At 39.2% G+C, this 20,377-nt stretch overlaps 1 long non-coding RNA gene across 1 annotated transcript; it reads left to right on the plus strand.

The window, feature by feature from the left end:
- Nucleotides 1-1,508: 1,508 nt before the first annotated feature.
- On the plus strand, nucleotides 1,509-9,021 carry LOC139082285 (uncharacterized). Its single transcript, XR_011538126.1, has 4 exons — nucleotides 1,509-1,799; nucleotides 2,089-2,207; nucleotides 6,825-6,927; nucleotides 7,614-9,021. It is a non-coding gene; the product is annotated as an uncharacterized lncRNA (long non-coding RNA).
- Nucleotides 9,022-20,377: the final 11,356 nt, after the last annotated feature.

Raw genomic sequence — 20,377 nt, forward strand, 5'->3', positions numbered from 1 at the left:
TTCATTTTCCGTTGTCCTCTCTGTATCGAGGCTGAGTGCCGTTTGCCATTTATCACCAAGCCTACGGTTCTGTTTTTCTTTTAATTAGTGACTTCCCTTTTTAAAGACCTGCATGGCTCATAATAGGATTTGATTTTGATCTGCTTTATCTGTTTTTGGAATAAAATGCTCAGACAGAAGACTTGTATTCTAATCTCACCTTGATATCAACAACCTTTGTAATCTTAGCCAAGTGTTCTGATTTTCTTGTTCAACTTGTTCATCTTTAAAAGGAAGAGGCTAGACTATATCAATGGTTCCCAAACTTTTGTCTCAATCCCTTCAGTACCATCAAACTAATAACAGGCATCCAGGGACTGTTGGCATGATCCTCAAACCTAATAGAAATTCCGTATTCCTAGGATGGCTGTTTATAGCAACTCAGAATTGTACCAACTGACTGTTGTTAAATATGGCTAATATCTATAAAAGGGGGACAAAGTCAATTGATTTTTAACAACTGCAGTTTTCCAGGTTATTTTTCAAAACACAGAGCCCATGAAAGCCTTTGGTAGAGAAATGTTTGGGAACAATCTTTAACATTCATTCTCAATGGAATACATTCGTGTGAGCATTCATGTACCCTCTTCATTCTCATGCCTATATGGGGCAAACTGAAACAGTACTTAATTTTTCTCCTTTCTCACTGTTAGTCTTTCTAACCCTTTTGTTCTTAATTTTTTCCTCTAATTAGAGGTTAGTTCATAAGCAATTAGCATCTTCTCATGTGCAAAGCATGAGAAATCAAAAGATATCATACATCTGGAGGTGCCCTAACAGTGTCAAGCCTAGGAAATGCAAAATAGAATTATTGCTACTATTGACAACCAACTCGAAAAGGAGGGAGGTGGTAGGTATGGCAAATCTTTTACTCTGATCCGTCATCTAGTCCTTTATGCCACTGTAGCTTTGATGTTCCAAGAAAAACTCTCAGAAGTATCTGTAAGAATCCTCCTGGCAGAACATTCCAGTCTTCACAGAAAGAATTTAAGAGTGTTGGTTGAGGTGCACACATCCACGTGGGAGGTAAGACAGGGGAGAGTTGGCTCTAGTGTGGCTGAAGTATCTCCAAACTGAAGCCAGACTGAATTCAACACACTGGCTTAGAAAAAATGAGGGGGTGGGGGGAGGGGGCGGGGGAATTCAGCACTCCCTTTCCACATGCTCCTCTCCCATACCTCCTTCTACATCAGGTCTGGTATTATGAGCAGTAGGAGAAAGGGATGCCGTTGTTCATAGCGAGAACCAACGAGATTCAGCATCATATAGGGCAGCATCTGCCTTTCTCTCTGCCTCTCAGAGCCATTCTCTGAATTACATCTGATGACTTCACAACCTTCTAATATTGCTCCTTCCTGATTCTGGCTGGTTTTCTTGCCAGAGAGTCTGTTGGACTTACTTCAGATTGATGTCACCTACTAATTGAGGAAACATTCCCCGAACCTGAACCCTGAGGCAACAGCAGACATGACACTTGCAGACCTTTCAGTGTAGCCAAGAAGAAATTGAAACACCCAGGCTGGAACTTGCTGGAGAAGTGAGTGAGGGAGACTCTCCCAAGAAGCCCCATGGTGGGGCAAGCAAGCTCAGGGAGCCGGTCAAGTGCAAAAATTAAGTCACTGATGTTACCAGTGGCGATGCTGAAGACAAAAACACATCTCTGGCTGATCAGTCAACTCTGCTCCTGACACAGAACAAATCTTCCAAAGGATTGTTAATGATCTGGCTGATTTTTCACAAAAGCTAAAATGGGATATGACGTAAGTAAAATCACAGATTTTTAAGCCAGTCCACAGACTCCTGGAGAGAAAAAGGCCCAAAGCAAACCATATGAGACGTGGCTAAAGCTTGTTTCTTCATGCAGTTCACTCTGGAAGATAGAATCATCTTCGAAGAGTCTCATGAAATCTGTTTTTAAGAACATTTTCATTCACAGTGCTGTAAACGAGAATCTTCCACATCTGTAAATGCTGAGTGTTGGATGTTACTCTGCTGCTATTTAGGTGGGTGATTTTTTCTGAGGTGACCATATTATATTTTGTCCATTAGGTTTTATCTTATGACTCATTAGAAGCAGTTACCTGGTGTGCTGTGTTGAAATGAATTCTGAAGCTGTAACCAACACTGCAGGAGTGATTGTGACAATCTATGAGCAACGTCTGTCATAGGTGAGAGGGTGTGGGTGACGGGAACAATGGCAGATATATTCCATCTTTTGAGTGGATGTTCTAAAATTCCTTTGAATTCAAAACTTTGGCACTTATTTTTTTAATGTGTTATATTGCATATGTACAGTATAGGAAGCTGTTTAGAAATACTTATCATGTGAATAACTGGAGTTAAATATTACATGCCAAAAGCAAATGCTCCAGAAACACAAAAAGAGTGAGAAGCAGGGTATAAAAGCAGTTTTATTGAGAAACGCATCCCACACACATCTCTTTTATGATGTCCTCATTTTATCCCCTGAACAATCAAGAGGCGAGCAGAACATTTCCACCTGGAAAAAAGAAAATACAGTTACCGTCAAGATTTTCAATCAACAGTGAATCGTTGCTAACTGAGCACATACTGTTGTGGAAAAGGAATTAGTAAAAAATGTTATTCTGACAACTTATTGATAAACACACAACATGGCTAGGATAGCAAAATCTGGGGAAATAATGATAAAAATGGCTAATATTTCTAAACACTTTACAAAATGCTGAACCCTTTACACAGTGATGATGATGAATTGTTCACATTTATTGAGTACTTACCATGTGCTGGGCTCAATTCTAAAAGCATTTCATACATAACTCATTTCATAACTTTCAATGAGTTTTCATTTAACTTTAATAAATTCATTATCTCATTTAATTATTGTGACAATCTTAAGAATTAGGCATTATTTTTATCATAATTTTACAGATAGGAAACTGAGGAAACAAGAGGTCAAGTGACTTACCTAAGGTCACATGGAGGTAAATGATGTCAGCACTTGAATCCGGTGCTGGATAATCTCAGTCCAGAACCCCTGGGCCTAAATCATTACACAAAAGGGCAGAGCAGAGTAAAATCCTTCCAAAAGAAGCCTAACAAGTCTGAACTCCTGAAGCTGAGCAAAGCCAGAGTGTGAAGCAGGGGCCATTTCAGGAGCTGTACCCGGACCTTTACTAACAAGACTTTTGCTTCCTCCAGACTTCAGAGGAAAACTCTGAAGAGCTGCTCTTGGCTGTTGACTTGGCCCGTTGTCAGACTTTCACAATTTGAAGATCTTCCTATGTGATTTGGGAGGGGATTAGGTAATTCAAACATCAAGTGGAAGTTCAGACAGTTTGCCCAATCTACTCTGTCATTGGGGAAGAAAAATTATAATGTCATCAAAGTCGAGTCAAAATTTGAGTTCTATAAGGGTGTTTTTGTCTTGGTTTTGATAGCCTGTGTACTGGGCGTGAGCCCAGCTGCCAGCTGGTCTAGCCACAGATTGGGGTATGATTACCTGTGCCCCAGCAAATCCTTTACTTTTGTCTCCTCTGTTTTAAAAGGCTCTGCTACTGCCTACAGTCTCCTTTCCCTCCTCCCAGTCTTTTGCTGGGGGCAGCACATAGTGTTCAAAGACGATGAGGAAGCGGTCAGTCTGCTAGAGAAATGGAATTATATCCTATTCTACTCCAAAGGTCACATACAACTCCAGCATTGAAAACAATGAGTTTACTAAAGTTGTTTCATTGGCACAGTCGAATTTCTTTCTTTCAAATGTGGAGGAGCCAGGCAGGCTGAAGAATAAAGTCTTGACTTTTCAGAGGTTTTCTCCACAAGACATTGACTTAGAGTCTTGAGCAGGCATTGAAGAAAAAAAATTGATGTATATTTGGAGAGAAATATTTAATAATGGTTTGATAAGAAGAAGAAACCCACTTCTTCCTCTATACATAATGAGCATGGTTAATGACACCTCTTCTAGTTGGAATTTTACAAAGGATTCCATTTGCAAATAGGCCTTCAGAAAATGTTTACCTGATGGCTACAAAGAACACCTAGACTTTCATTATAAAATGTTCATATAAGGAGCTCCCAAACCAGATATTTAACTCTTTCCAAAGCACATGACATCAGTTGTGTCTCCCTGTAAGATAAGAGGTTGAGTCAGTCAGGATTCCAGCAGAAAACAGATGGCACACTCAGATTGGGTAATTCAACATGAGTTTAATAAATGCATATTTACAAAGGTGTAGAGAAGGATTTGGGAAACCACAAGGAATAGTGTTCTACTGTGGGGAACTTACATCCCAAGGCCTGGAAGGTAAAGTTAGGGTGTACTTACCAGAAAAAAGGGAGAGAGAAAGAGGGAGATGGAAAGAAAACAAGAAGCCAGGTGCCAGGGACTCTGGAGTTTTGGTCTAGGTTCACTCTTTACAACCCCACAGAGTGAGAACCAGGAGAATAAATACGAGACATCATCCTCTTTTCTTCTGGTTTGCTGCCCATACTCTCCAGCGGAATACCCAACAGAAGCTAGCCTCCCAGGGCACAGAGCAGAGTAAAGAACAGAACTGAGGGAGAGTAAAGAGGAGCAAAGGGAAGATGTCTATCAAACAGATTTTTTCCAAGTGCTGCTTTGCCTGAGGCAGAAGGAGGGAAAGGAATGTGGAGCAAAAAGAAAGATGGGGGGAAAAAAAGCCAGGCCTATGCACTGGGGTCTCCGCCTCCATGACTGTGGCTTGACATAACCACCAGTCAGAGCAGGCCTACTGAGAGCCCTGCCTCCTCCCTCCTGAAATCTGCACAAGGTTCTTCTCTTGTACCTTGTCCCAGGGGGCTCTGGTCTTATCCACTGTCATAAATACCACTGCTTCCTGCCCCCGAAGGAGCAATCTGATAGTAGTTTAAACTATTAGCTCTCTCAAAGCAACTTGACTTTCAACAGGGCATGCTTGAGGATGCCACATTTCCTAAGACTCAAAGGGATATATCAATAAATCCAGGCACTTATTACACACTCTGAACAATATGGAGAGCCCATATCAGATACTTACCCATATCCTCGGCTGATCTGCTTCGTGCTAGGAGCTGTGGGAAATATAAAAGGAAAAGGAGGTGGAATATTTTTAAGGAGGTACCTCCAGTGGAATTGCAGGTATTTTTCTGCAGAGTTCCCTTCAAATCGTGTTGTGAATTCTTCTTGTTTTGCTTACTTCTTGGGCCTCCTCTCCTGGTCCTTCCCTTTTGAGCTCATTGTGAAGTGGTCAACAAGTTTTTCCTGGGCACCTTCTGTGTGTCAGGCACTGTTCTGGACCCTCTAGAACTATGTCAGAGAATTCAGAGAAACAGCCAATCTGTACACAGGTTTCTGGACAATGACCTAAATTCAATTCCCTCTGATATTCAAGATCTTTAAAGAGATCTTTATTCTTTCCTCATGGAGACTCAATTCTCGACTCATTTTATGTTTCACAATTTCATGCTCGTAAATGGCAATATAGGCTTCCTGTATTTGCTCATTCTACATGTGTTAGACTACACAGTCCCATTCAAACACTGTACCTTTTCATGTCAAAATCATTACCAGATTTCGTTATCGAGATCTAAGAATGAAATTAGACTTGATTTTACCTTTACCAGCATTAAAAGCATGACACTAAAGACATATAAAAGTGGCATAAATCTGAAACTCTGAAATAAGGGCTTTTGCTTGAAGAAAAGAGGTTTTAAGGAAAAACAAAGTGTATTAACCAACTGAATCAAATAGGATGATTGGTTTCTTGTCTACTTGACAGACTTCAAGGCCAAAGATAACGTGGGATATCATCACGATAGCCACAGTTGAGTTATTTGGGCAGGTGAAATCAAAGAAGGAGCATTCCAGATGGCACTAACAGTGTGAGCAGGTGCAGAGGTGCACAACTTACTGTCATATAAAGGGCTTGGGGGGAATAGAAAGATTTGACTAGGAAGGAAGATTGGATCCTGACAGTAATGAATCTTTAAAGTCTGCCAAGGAGTATGACAGATAATGGGAAATATTTGAAGGGTTTTGTTTTATTTGTTTTTTAACCTAGGAATGAATAATCAGAACTATAGAGATATAGTCATCTTGAGTTAGAAATAGCAAGGTGACTTGGCAGATTGCAAAGACTTGGGTGAAGTGGCTGAATGTGGAATTCAAGCTATGTAGGTAAAGTGACAGAAAGTTCAATAAGTACTCAGAAATTCTACTGACTATTTAAACAGGATAAAGCCTTAGAAATTTAAGAGAATACCATTACCAGAGATGGAGTCTGCAACCCAGTTCTATGTCATCCCATAAATAGTGATAAAGAAAGACAAAAAGGGACAGGACGAGTGCACATGTCTGAAGGCATATGTGATAGAGACTGAGGGAGAGAGAGGGTGGGGGAGGGAGGGAGGTGGTGTGCAACTCCACATGGTTCTGTGTAAAATACAGTCCAGTGGGAGGCAATTTCACTGTCACTCTCACTGTCACTCAATCATCCTCTAGCCAAAGTTAGTAATCATTTACCTGCCCAACATCCCAAGCTTCAATAAAACTGAAGCATCCATTACCTTTTTGAGGTTGAAGAGAGGCCGACAATCCACGTCACGATTTGATCCAGAGTGCAAAGCAATGCTGATGAGAAACATAAAGCCCAGATTACTCATCTCTCTTGTGTCACTGCCCCACTCTTGTGGCCTTGTGATCCCTATCATGTTGCTGCAAGTTATCACACTGAATCAAGCACTGCCAGATTGGAATGGTAGAGTGGATAATGGGCTTCCCTTTTCTAACAGACCTTGTCCCTCAGGAACGGTCAAGAAATGATTTGCTCTCAACTCACTAGAATGTAAACTCCATGAGAGAAGGGACCCGACCTGCTTTTGTCCACTGCCATACATCTCTGGTACACGGTAGGTACTTAGTTAGCATTTGATGGATAAATGATTGATTTAATGAATAAAGTCTAGATAAGCCTTTATTTATGTACATACAATTTATGTTAAATAAATATATGCCTATATATAAATATTATATATTACACATCACACACACATACATCATGGTAGTTAATCACTAGAACTTAGCTCAAAAATTTAAACCACATGTTCAAAACAGGTAGATAATTATGTGAAAATAAAAACTAAACTTTGGACATAAGATTTATGAACTTCTAGAACAAATGGCTAGTAGAATCACCTTTTGTTGTTAGTTTTTTAACTTTGAGGTCATCGTATTTCACTGGTAACCTCATTTTCCTAACTGTTCCAAAACTGCTGCCCTCATAACAGTTTTCACTGTAAAATCTCAGTAGGAAGATTGCAGGCAATAGCCAGTGAAGCCAGATAGGAGGACACTCGTCTCAGTTGTACTGAGTCTGAAGGATGCTTATAGCTGTAATGTGCCCCAACTAAAGTCCCCGCTTCTCCAGGGAGGGCTGGGTACCTTAGGGTGTCTCCTGCCCGGCCAGCTGTGAAGGCCTGCAGCTCGGGAAGGTGGCTTTTTTCTCTCCAGAAGGAATTTCTGCCTCTTCCGCCTCAGTCAGGACAGTCCCCTGTTGTGGGGGTTCTTTTTATCCAGTTTTCAGTTTTCTCTCCAGGGTAATTTTTCCAAGAATAGCTGTAACCTGGTTGTGTTTGTGGGAGGAGGTGAGTTCAGAGTCTGCCTACCCCGCCACCTTGACGAGATCCCTCAGAAGGAAGACTGAACAAAGAACAATTCGGGACGAGAAAGAAGTCCAGCAGGAAGAACTGAGCACGGCGTCTTGCTTCTCCTGTGGCCCCTCTCTGTGGAAGAACACCTCTATCCACCAAGACCCCTAAACTGGGAAACCAAGAGTCCTGCTGCGAGGTCCCTCTCACTCGCTCGGCCCGCGTTCAGACCCTTACCAAAACTTGGTGATTTCACAGTGCTTTTCAAATTACGCCCAGCGGGGTGAGTCGGAGACGGAGGGCAGGGGCTCCACTTCCAAAAAAAACAGCACTGCCACGGTTCCAAGTAAAATTGCAAGATTTTGTTTGATAAAAAGAATTCCACCGTGGGAGCAAATTTTTGGAACCTTTAACACTTCTCTTTTGTGTCCGTCACCTCTTCTCCATCCTCCCGCCTTTGTCGTCGGTCAGTCCTTCATCATGTGCAACTTGGATTATGACAAAGGCCCACGTGCTGATGCCCTGCCTATGGTCTTCCTCCTTCCTGCTCCTGCTCCATTCTTTTACCAGAAAATCATTCATTTTCTTCCCTCCTCAAATTGCTTCAATGGTTCCTTTTTGAAGCCGTATAAAACACTAAGTACCTTTGCATAGAAACCAAAACCTCTATAATCTTTTTGTTTACCTGTCCAGTTCTTCTCCCCCAACTCACCCCTTCCCCTATCACTGCTACCACAATGCTATCATAATATTATTCTCTGTATAATGTTGTTCTAGGACAACATGGAACCCTTGTCTCTGTGCCTTTGTGCTTTCTGATCCCTCTGATTGGAAAGCCTTTCTTCTTTGTATGTCCTGACTCCTCTTTAAAATTTAACTCAAGCACCGCCATCGCTGGGGAACCTTTTTTAACAACCTAAGATGACCAAGACATGACTACACTTTGGGAACCACATGGCAAAATATCTTTTTTTAGAAACCCCAAGTTCTCATCTTTCTATTGTTTAAAAGCCATTTATTTTTACTTAAGCGTCTCAATGTATCTATTTTATGACGTTCAGCTTTGAGGAAAATATAAGGATGATAGAAATCTGTGTCTTCAGGAATTTACGGTCAAATTGTGGAGCTAATTTATGAAATCTATCAGGCCTTTCCAGAGGGGATATATATATCTTTGTCACCAACCCACAAATTCAGGAAGACCCTTAATATTGAAGGCTGGGCGACTGGCCAGTCTGACTCACTTACCAACTGACTCACTCCCTTGTGTAAGGTACTTTGTGATGGAATATATGTGTGATCTCATTTAATTATCATGATTATTACATAAGAAGGAAATATAATTATTATTACATATCAAAGATCTTATTATTCTAAAAAATAGCAACTTTTGGTATTAAAAAATGTAAAATCTGTTTACACCGAGGGTCTACAATGGTTAAGGAAAAAGCAATGCAGCCAAAACAGTAGCAGAGTGGATAAACTTGTGACATTGACATTGTCCAGTTAGCCCTGAACCAGCGAAACCCTGGGCCGCCGCAGCGGAGCACGCACGCGAACTTAACCACTCAGCCATGGGGCTGGCCCCAAGTGTTTCTTAACTTGACCATTTTTTGCAATTTATGAGACCTCCCTCTTTAGAGTCAAAGGCCTTCCTAGTCCTTGTCCTGATCCAGAAAACTCTTGAGCTCTGTGGAGTGGTGGTGCGTGCTTTGTAACACTTACAGCACGTGTAGTCTCCTCCTGCAGGGCGATGCGGCTTTGTTTCGCCTCGTTCCATCCAGGCCCCTGATTCTGCCATCAGCAACGGCCTAAGCTGCGTTATAGAGTCATGTATTGGTGCACTGGAGATGTAACTGCCCTGGGGCTCTGCCACTTGAGTGGCCACACGCTTCCTCTTCTCCCAGTGCAGCTGCCTGCTCTAGTAGGACCCAGGCCCTACTACCTGGCTCTTTTCCTCTCTGTGGCTCTAATCACCTAAAACTCAAAAGAAAATGCACAGAATGGGATGGGAGGCTGATGAGCTAAAACTAACTTAGCATAGTAACATCGCGGGTGCTTTGTTACCCTCTTTTGATGCCCTTTGCAACTAGAATGATTATTGAACAACTGTACTTAGGTATTCAACATGGTAGACAATTTGCACTCTCTCCTAACTCCATTTTAAGGCGACAATGCCTCTATTCCTCATTACTATCAATCCAAATGTATGCGGGTAGATTTCTCAAATTGTTGGAGGGGTGGACCATCTATCCCAGAAGTGGTGAGATATGGCATATTGGAGTCCATTTTTATTTGCTGCTTCATCATAGAGCTTCTCTTATTCCAGTAGCAGATTTTTCTTTGGGTATGCACTCCCCTTATTTTTAGTCCATGTGGTCTGTGGTCTTTGTGAGATGCTACCCCAAACTCCAGGGATGGTGCACGTCAACTAAGCCAGAGTCAATTCGTACACCAAAATCTTTTGGCGATGACAGTCATTTCAGGGCTGGACACGTGGTCCCAGCCCATGAAGTCAGAGTGAATTTCTGACTTACAAATGGGTCTGACTCACCCGTTTGACTTGGGTCTGAAAATATCCGAGGTTGGAACAACTGCAGCTGTCTTGTGATCATGTGGGACTGAAAATGAAATGGACATAATAAATAGAGGACAGTAGAGGAAAAGCTGGTTCTGAGGGTACTGTTTGAAGTCTGAATGCAGCTCTACCTGAAGGCATATCTCTCCCCAGACTTTCCACTAATAGAAGCCAACATATTTCCTTTTTAAAAAGTTTATTTAAACCACGTTGAGTTGGGCTTTCTGTCACTTGCAACAGAAAGAGTCCTGTTTAACACTGGCTGACACTGTGCTGAGTTCAAACACGCAGGTGGTTAGTCTGCTGTAGGGCTTTGAGCCTGACATAGATCTATAAAAAGCAAATGTGCTTCACGGAGAGTTTCTAAGAAGCTGCTCCTTGTGTAAGAGAGGCATCATATTGACCCCTATTTCTGCTATTAAATATCCTTCCCTTTTGATCACTTAAATTTAAGTTTTACTCTCACTTTTAAAGAGCATTCAATATTTTGAAATAATTTTCTTTACTAAAGCAACCACCAATTAGTTATTATTTGTTCTTTTACCATTCCATACCTCAACTTTGTTGTAATAAATAATACTGTCTTACCTAAAAAGTTACTCTTTTCAACTTACAGCTGAGGTATCCAATTTCTCACCCAATTGTCTGAGATATTCTATCGTTTATGTTGCAATTGTGGGAAAGAGTCCAGTTAATGAAACACTAATTAATCCTTAATGAGTACAAAGATTCTTTCGTCACATCATCTTGGACCTAGACTTATTTTAAAACAGATTAGGTTCCTACTTCTTTTCTGTTCTCTTTAGGAAACAACCAAGCAAGCCGTGTGTGGCATTTTTGTCTCTATGATCTAATTTCAACCTCATTATAGTGCCATTAGGCAAAAGCAAGTATGTTTTTAAATAAATGTCACTTGCCATAAGAGGCTGTCTACCTAGACAGTTCACTCACCCTCAGTGATAAAGAATTCAGAATATTTCAGTAGTACTTACAAGAAATAAAGAGTACAATAGAAAAAAGGAAAAACTTTTCATGCTTGTTTTTCCTATGAATTTTCAAGTGGTTTCTATAGAAATGAGGAAAAAATGGCAGTAGCAAGTACAGTTACGAAATTTAAAGGTGAGAGTCATAGTTTCCTTCTTCTATGAAAAAATAATAAAAACATTAATAATAAAGGCTGCTTTCTCCCCAAGGAGGAAATATTTGGCTACTTTTAGAGAGGCAAATATTTTAGAATGTCTTTAAAGTATAAAATAAAACCGTTTTCATTCTCAGGAAAGGTTATTCGATATGGCTGTGTTTCCCCTTCTATGCATATCCTCTTTAATGAGGTAATACTGGCTGTCCATTTCCTGTCTGGGGACTTTTTGCAAAGATAGATATATTCCAAGTGTGTTTATTTACCAGCTACCATGACTTTCTTCAATTCCCAGTAGGAATTTTTTTCCACCCACAGACCGTAATGAGGGAAAAAGAAGTGTTAAAAATACAACTGTGTCCCTTATCATCATAAATGAATTGCTTGTGTGCTTGCTTTAGCTAACAAATTTTCAGTTTTTATCAATTGATTTTCTGAATCTTTCTTCTTTTAGATTTGAGCAAAGCAAATGAAACGTCAGCTCCCCTATCACAGCCTCTAGCCATATGACAGGATTTGAGCCCCAATGTCCACGGGAAGAAAACTCTTTTTTTTTTTTTTTAAGTAGGGTGGTTTTTGTGTGTTACCTCTCTCGGCCAGGAGTCTTTTTTCTTTTTTCTTTACTCTTTCTTGGGCATCTTTTTTTTTTTTTACTTCCCCCTTTTCCACACAATCCCAGAAAATCTTTTGTTCACTGTCAGGTCAACAAGAAGCCAAATTAAAAACTAACAACTTTTGAATTTCAACAGCCAGACAAAGTGAATGTTGACTAAGGAACAGAAAAAAAAGACAAGGAGGGGAAAAGACCCCAAGGAAAGAAAAGGGCAGCTGAGGGATTTGGAGGGCAGCCGCTCCGGAGGGGCGAGGCTGCCTCTTTTGATGTGGGAGGTCTGAGCACAACCTGCTGAGACGCTCCCTGGGACATCTCATTAACCGTGTCATCAAAGCCCCCTCAGGTCCAGCGAATCATAACATTATCTCTGACATTACCACACAGATACAAGGTTCCCGAGGCAGTCTATAAACATGCCTGTACGAACCAATTCATCGTGGCTTGACACCCCGGCAAGGGCTGGATGCCCTTTAGTGAGCTCCGTGAATTGCCCCAGTCATTCATCAAAGTTTCTTGGAGTGCATTTCACACAGCATTAAATTTAATTAAAGCAACATTGACTGCATTGTAATCCTCAGGAGGCTCTTTGTCAGAAGGATCTGGAACACTTTCAGCTGAAAATATCTATTGTTTTCCTGGAGTTTTTCTTGGTTGTTGGGTTTGGGGTTTGAACATTTTTTTTAAAGGTTGGATATCCGGATCAGATGGAAGTGATGGTGACTTCCCTTTCTTTACTCTTTTCTTTTCTTTCTTGCTTCTTCTTTGGCTGCTTCTTCTTCCTCTTCTTTTTTTTAATTTCCCAAATCAAAAAACCTCAGAATTTGTTATCAAAGTCATTTCAAGATAATGACTCACAGTAAGTTAAGTAGCTCTAGGACTCCCATAATGCCGCCTGCACACATTATTAAGAAAGCGGGCTGCACAAGTGCACAAAGACACATTCCCGCACAGACATGCCTCACCTCTGCACCTACGTGGATGAAAAAGCCCAGCAGACTTGGAAGGCTCCACACAAGCATTGCATTTCAGTTCGAAATTGCTGGGAAGATGCGATTTTAAAATCTGAATGTTGTGCAGTTAGTGGTTAACTGTACTTAATTCTCCTAGACACTTGGTGTCCTTAGTGATGTTTTAAAATAAAAGGGCTTCATAGGTGGGGCTAAGGAAAAGAAATGTCTTTTCTTTTCATCAGCAAAGAAAATTCGATGGCAAGGAGAGCAGAGCTTACCCAAGAAAGTCACTGAGCTATCCTGATATCCTTTAGTGCTTGTATCGCAGCTGAGTTGTTTACGGAGGGTGTGAATATGTGTGTGTGTGTGAGTGTGTATGAGTGCATGGTACCACGGGGGCTAGTGAGACAGGAAGGAAGAAGGAGAAAAACGAAGAATAAAATGAAACTTATGAGGAATTTCAGAATATGCCTTCACCACGTGATATTTTCTAGCTACTTTTGAAAAACATATGGAAGCAAAACCTGATTCTCTCTCTACACCTACTTTCACAAAAGTATGCAGAAAAATCCAAGAATTAAGGCCAAATGATACAATTTAAGTATGGCAATTTAGGACGAGTAAAATCTGGCTTAATCAAGATCAGATTGGTCTGATTGGAGAGTTAACATTTTCCTTTCAGGGACACTTCACACTAATTTTATTTGTTCTCACGGTTGTGTGATTATTTTGGATGACTTAATTTCTCCATTAAGCTTCCATGTGTTCAATTCCATGAATTCAGTGAATTAGCCCTAGTAGGCATTATTAGGGAAACTTACATACATTTAATCTATTTTGCCAGCAAAGAAAACTTACTTAAATTTTATGTTTCAATTTCTCGGTCTGCAAAACGAGGATAATAAGATCTATCTTATTGAGTTCCTAAAGACACTGTAAAGATTACACAAAATAATGTATATGAGAGTTCTTTGAATACACTAAATATGCTTTATAATTGTAAAGTGATTTTTAAAGTAAAATATCAACTAAGAAAAGTAGCAACAGAATTGTGATTTTTTTCTAAATTTAAACATTTGCACTTTGATGAATGATTTGAAAAGCAAAGCATCACATACTATCTTTTGAATTTGTATGATAGTGACTAGGGATATGGGGGGAGAAGAGGAGGATGAGAAATTAGAAAGAACTGATATACGTTTGGCCCCCAGAAGGAAAAAAGAGATTTAACATCATGTAATTATGTAGTGTGAAAAAAACAAGAGAACAGAAATGAAAACATTGTTTAACGTACACATCAGATTCGAAGGGACACCAGGAGGAAGTCTGCCTCAGAATTAAAAAACAGTTTTCTGATTTCATGTATTTCATGTTGCCTCATAGTAGATGTATCTAATTGTTAAAGGAGCAGTTAGAAACAGTACTGTGATGGAGGGCACCAGGTTTGGGGTCAGGCAGGCCTGGACCCAAACCCCATCTCTACCTCTTACTTGTTGTGTAATATTGGGCAACTTGCAAGTTAAGAGCCTTGATTTCCCATGCATAGTATGAAGGTGAGCTTATAAATTTGTTAAAGGGATTATAGAAATTAATGTACACAAGGCCTTTATCAAAGAGATCAGAATGTTGTCAGCACTGATTCTAAAGGAGAAAGTTAAAAGTGGAAGGTGTATAGATTGTATGATGGAGTCTAATTTCCAGAAGATTAACAATGGGCCAGTCTGAGAGCCGCTGTCTATTCTGCCACTTTCTGGACTGTGGAAGCTTATTCTCCCAACTGTCCCAACCTCTGTCCAGGACGTCAGTGCTAATTTCACAAAACTTCTGATGGGCTTTCATGAAAGAGGGGAAAATCATTGCCCTTTGGAAGCCTGTTTGTAGCATCCGCACGGAATGGGATCAGAGAGGAGATGTGCAAGGACCATTGGAAGGGGGCAGAGGGATGCCCAGGTCAATGAGGCAACTGGATTGAACATATCTGTATCAACCTATGTAAAGAAGCATGTCTATAAAGGGGGATCACTTAGCCATGTAAGCTTAGAAAAGGGCAAGTCTGGGAGGCAAATATTGTTAACACTCCCTGGGGAGAGAGCTTTATCAAAGGGATTTTATTTCAGCTTCTTCTAGCAAGGAAGGACCTCTGCGGCAAGATGGATGTGTGAGGCTCTCTTAGCCTGATGCAGCCCAGCATTCAACTGCCCCACCTCCACGACTGACTCCACAGATCTGATGATGTGAGTGTGGCCATGGGGGGAGAATGTGCCAATCTCAAACACTTCGAGTATTTCTGGTGTTTGTAACCTCATTTTCTTACTGTATACAGCCATTTCTGACATTTTAGTTAACCATTTCAGCTTTTTGTCTTTGAGAGTCAGGCTGACTCTTGCTATATTTTTTAATTTTGATTTTTTTTATTGTAGTAACATTGGCTTATTACCTTATATAGATTTCAGGTGTACATCATTATATGTCAGTTTCTGTGTAGATTACATCGTGCTCCCCACCCAAGGACTAATTACAATCCATCCCCACACATGTTCCTAATCTCCCCTTTCACTCTCCTCCCTCCCCCCTTCTCCTTTGGTAACCAACAATCCAATCTCTATCTCTATGTGATTATTTGTTGTTTCATCTTCCACTTACAAGTGAGATCACATGGTATTTGACTTTCTCCCTCTGACTTATCTCGCTTAGCATAATACCCTCAAGCTCCATCCATGTTGCCACAAATGGGTGGATTTCAGCGTTTCTTATGGCTGAGTAGTATTCCATGTATATATACCACATCTTTACCCATTCGTCCCTTGATGGGCACTTAGGTTACTTCCAAGTCTTGGCTATTGTGAATAATGCTGCAATGAGCATAGGGGTTCATGTATCTTTACACATTGGTGTTTTCATGTTCTTTAGATAAATACCCAGCGGTGGAACAGCTGGATCGTATGGTAGTTATATTCTTAATTGTTTGAGGAATCTCCATGCTCTTTTCCATAGTGGCTGCACCAGTTTAGACTCCCGCCAGCAACTTATGAGAGTTCCCTTCTCTCCACATCCTCCCCAACACTCGTTTCCTATCTTGTTAATTAGAGCCATTCTGAGGGGAATGAGGGGATATTGTGTTGTAGTTTTGATTTGCATTTCCCTGATAGTTAGTGATGTTGAACATCTTTTCATATGCCTGTTGACCATCTATATGTCTTCTTTGGACAAATGTCTGTTCAGATCTTTTGTCCATTTTTTAATTGGGGTTTTTGTTGTTGTCAAGATGTATGAGTTCTTTGTATATTTTCTATATTAACCCTTTATCAGATATATGATTTGCAAATATCTTCTCCCTTGTTAGGTTGTCTTTTCATTTTGTTGATGGTTTCCTTTTCTGTGCAGAAGCTTTTTACTTTGATGTAGACCCATTTGTTTATTTTTCCTATTGTTTCTCTTGGCAGATCAGACATGGTACTTGAAAATATGCTGCTAAGACCAATGTCTGTGTTTTCTTCTACAAGTTTCATGGTTTCAGGTCTACATTGAAGTCCTTAAACCATTTTGAGTTAAGTTTTGTGTATGGTGTAAAATAAGGATCTGCTTTCATTCTTTTGCATATGGCTGTTCAGTTTTCCCAACACCATTTACTGAAGAGACTTTCCTTTCTCCATCATATGTTCCTGGCTCCCTTGTCAAAAATTAGCTGTCCATAGATGTGTGGGTTTATTTCTGGTCTCTCAATTCTGTTCCCTTGATCTGTGTGTCTCTTTTGTGCCAGTACCGTGCTGCTTTGGTTACTGTAGGTTTGTAGTATATTTTGAACTCAAGGAGTGTGATACCTCCAGTTTTGTTCTTTTTACTCAGAATTCCCTTGGCGGCTATTGGGGTCTTTAGTTGTTACATATAAATTTTAAGGTTCTTTGTTCTTTTTCTGCGAAAAATGTTGTTAGAACTTTGACAGGGATTGCATTGAATCTATAAATTGCTTTAGGGAGTATGGACATTTTAACTATGTTCATTCTTCCAACCCAAGAGCATGGAATAGCTTTCCATTTCTTAGCGTCTTCTTCAATTTCTTTCAACGTTTTATAGTTTTCAGTGTACAGATCTTTCACCTCTTTGGTTAAGTTTATCCCTAGGTATTTTATTCTTTTTGTTGCAATTGTAAATTGTAAATGGGATTGTATTCTTAATTTCCCTTTCTGCTACTTCATTGTTAGTATATAGAAATGCAACTGATTTTTGTATGTTAATATTGTATCCTGCAACTTTGCTGTATTTGCTCATTATTTATAAAAGATTTTTGATGGATTCTTTAGAGTTTTCTATATATAAAATCATATTATCTGCAAAGAGTGACAGTTTCACTTCTTCCTTTCCAATTTGGATCCATTTTATTTCTTTTTATTGCCTGATTGCTCTGGCTAGAACTTCCAATACTATGTAAAATAAGAGTGGTGACAGTGGGCATCCTTGTCTGGTTCCTGGTCTGGTTCCTGTTCTTAGAGGGATAGCTTTTGGTTTCTCTCCATAGAGAATGATATTAACTGTGTGTTTGTCATATATGACCTTTGTTCTATGGAGGTACTTTCCTTCTACACTCATTTTATTCAGAGTTTTTATCGTAAATGAATTCCGTATCTTTTGAAATGCTTTCTCTGCATCTATGGAGATGACCATGTGATTTTTATTCTTTATTTTGTTAATGTAGTACATCACATTGATTGATTTGCAGATGTTGAACCATCCCTGCATCCCTGGAATAAATCCCACTTGATCATTGTGTATGATCTTTTTAATGTATTGTTATATTTGATTTGCTAGTATTTTGTTGAGGATTTTTGTATCGATGTTCATCAGTGATATTGACCTGTAATTTTCTTTTTTTGTGTTGTCCTTCTCTGGTTTTGATATCAGGGTAATGTTGGCTTCGTAGAATGAGTTAGGAAGCTTCCTCTCCTCTTCCATTTTTTAGAAGAGTTTGAGAAGAATGGGTATTAAATCTTCTTTGAATTTTTGATATAATTCAACAGGGAAACCATCTGGCCTTGGACTTTTATTTTGGGGGATATTTTTGATGACTGTTTCAATCTCCTTCCTGGTGATTGGTCTATTCAAATTCTCTACTTCTTCTTGGTTCAGTTTGGGAAGGTTGTATGATCCTAAGAATTTATCCATTTCTTCTAGATTATCCAATTTGTTGGCATATAGTGTTTCACAATGTTCTCTTATTATCTTTTGTATTTCTGAGATGTCTGTTGTAATTTCTCCTCTTTCACTTCTGATTTTATTTATTTGAGCCTCCTCTCTTTTTTCCTTAGTGAATCTACCTAAAGTTTTGTCCATTTTGTTTATCTTTTCAAAGAACCAGCTCTTAGTTTCATTGATTTTTTCTATTGTTTTTTGAGTCTCTATTTCATTTATTTCCACTCTGATTTTTGTACTTCCTTCCTTCTACTGATTTGGCACTTTGCTTGTTCTTCTTTTTCCAGTTCCTTTGGGTGCACTGTTAAGTTGTTTATTTGAGATTTTTCTTGGTCATTCAGGTAGGCCTATATTGCTATAAATTTCCCTCTTAGAACTGCTTTTGCTGTATCCCATAAATTTTGGCATGTCATATTTTCATCTTCATTTGTCTCCAGGAATTTTTTGATTTCTCCTTTGATTTCTTCATTGACCCAATCGTTGTTTAGTAGCATTTTGTTTAATCTCCACATATTTGTAGCTTTTCTGATTTTCTTCCTCACATTGAGTTCTAGTTTTATATCATTGTGGTCAGTAAAGATCCTTGGTATTATTTCCATCTTCTTCAATTTATTGAGACTTGTTTTGTGACCTAATATGACATCTGTCCTGGAGAATGTTCCATGTGCATTTGAAAAGAATGTGTATTCTGTGGTTTTTGCGTGGAATGTTCTGTATATATCTAAGTCCACTTGGTCTAATGTGTCATTTAAGATCAATGTTTCCTTATTGATCTACAGTTTGGATGATCTATCCACTGGTGTAAGTGAAGTGTTAAAGTCCCCTACTATTGCTGTGTTGCTGTCTATTTCTCCTTTTATGTCTGTTAATAATTGCTTTATATATTTAGGTCCTCATATGTTGGATGAATAGATATTTACAAGTGTTATATCCTCTTGTTGTATTGTTCCCTTTATCATTATGTAGTGCTCTTCTTTGTCTCCTGTTACAGTTTTTGTTTTAAAGTCTATTTTGTCTTATATAAATATTGCTACCCCAGTTTTCTTTTCTTTGCCGTTTCCATGGAGTATCTTTTTCTATCCCTTCACTTTCAGTTTGTGAGTGTCTTTAGGTCTGAAGTATGTCTCTTGTATGCAGCACATATGTGAGTCTTGTTTTTTTATCCAATAGGCCACCCTATGCTTTTTGGTTGGAGCATTTAGTCCATTGACATTTAAAATAGCTATTGATAAGTCTGTACTCATTGTCATTTTGTTATATTTTTTCTGGATGTTTTTGTAGTTCTTCTCTGTTTCTTTCTTCTTCTCTTGCTCTTTTCCCTTGTGGTTTGATGGCTTTCTTTAGCATTATGTTTGGGTTCTTTTCTCTTAATTTTTTCTGAATTTATTATAGGTATCTGGTTTGTGATCACCGTAGGGTTCGTGTATAGTAACCTACATCTATAGTAATCTATATTATGTTGATGGTCTCTTTAGTGTGACCTCTTGCTAAAAGTCCAACTCTTTTACTCCCTTCTTCCCACATTTTATGTTTTTGATATAGTATCTAACCTCTTTTTTTGTACGTGTGTATCTGTTACCCTCTTATCTTGGAAATAGATAATTTTAGTACTTTTGTCTTTTGACCTTCATATTATCTTCATAGGTGGTTGATCTGCTACCTTTACTGTATATTTGCCTCTACCAGTGATTTTATTGCTTTTCTTTTTTTTTTTTTTTTTTATAATTTCCTTATTCCTATTTGTGGTCCTCTCTTTTCCACTTAAATAAGTCCCTTTAACATTTCTTGTAAGGCTTATTTCTTGATGATAAACTCCTTTAGGTTTTGCTTATCTGGGAAACTGTTTATCTCTCCTTCCATTCTGAACGATAACCTTGCCAGGTAGAGTACTCTTGGCTGTAGGTTTTTTCCTTTCAGCACTTTAAATATATTGTGCCACTCCCTTCTAACCTGGAATATTTCTGCTCAGAAGACATCTGATACCTTATGGGGTTTGCTTTGTATGTAACTTGTTGCCTTTCTCTTGCCAGTTTTAGGATTTTCTCTTTATCTTTAATGCTTGACATTTTAATTATAAGGGTCTTGGTGTGGGAACCTTTGGGTTTTTCTCATTTGGAGCTCTTTGTGCTTTCTGTACCTGGATGTCTGTTTCCTTCCTTAGGTTAGGAAAGTTTTCAACTATTATTTCTTCAAATAGATTCTCTGCCCCTTTCACTCTTTCTTCTCCCTCTGGGGCACTTATAATA

Source organism: Equus przewalskii, chromosome 3 (assembly GCF_037783145.1).
Source record: "Equus przewalskii isolate Varuska chromosome 3, EquPr2, whole genome shotgun sequence".
NCBI classification, from domain to species: domain Eukaryota; kingdom Metazoa; phylum Chordata; class Mammalia; order Perissodactyla; family Equidae; genus Equus; species Equus przewalskii.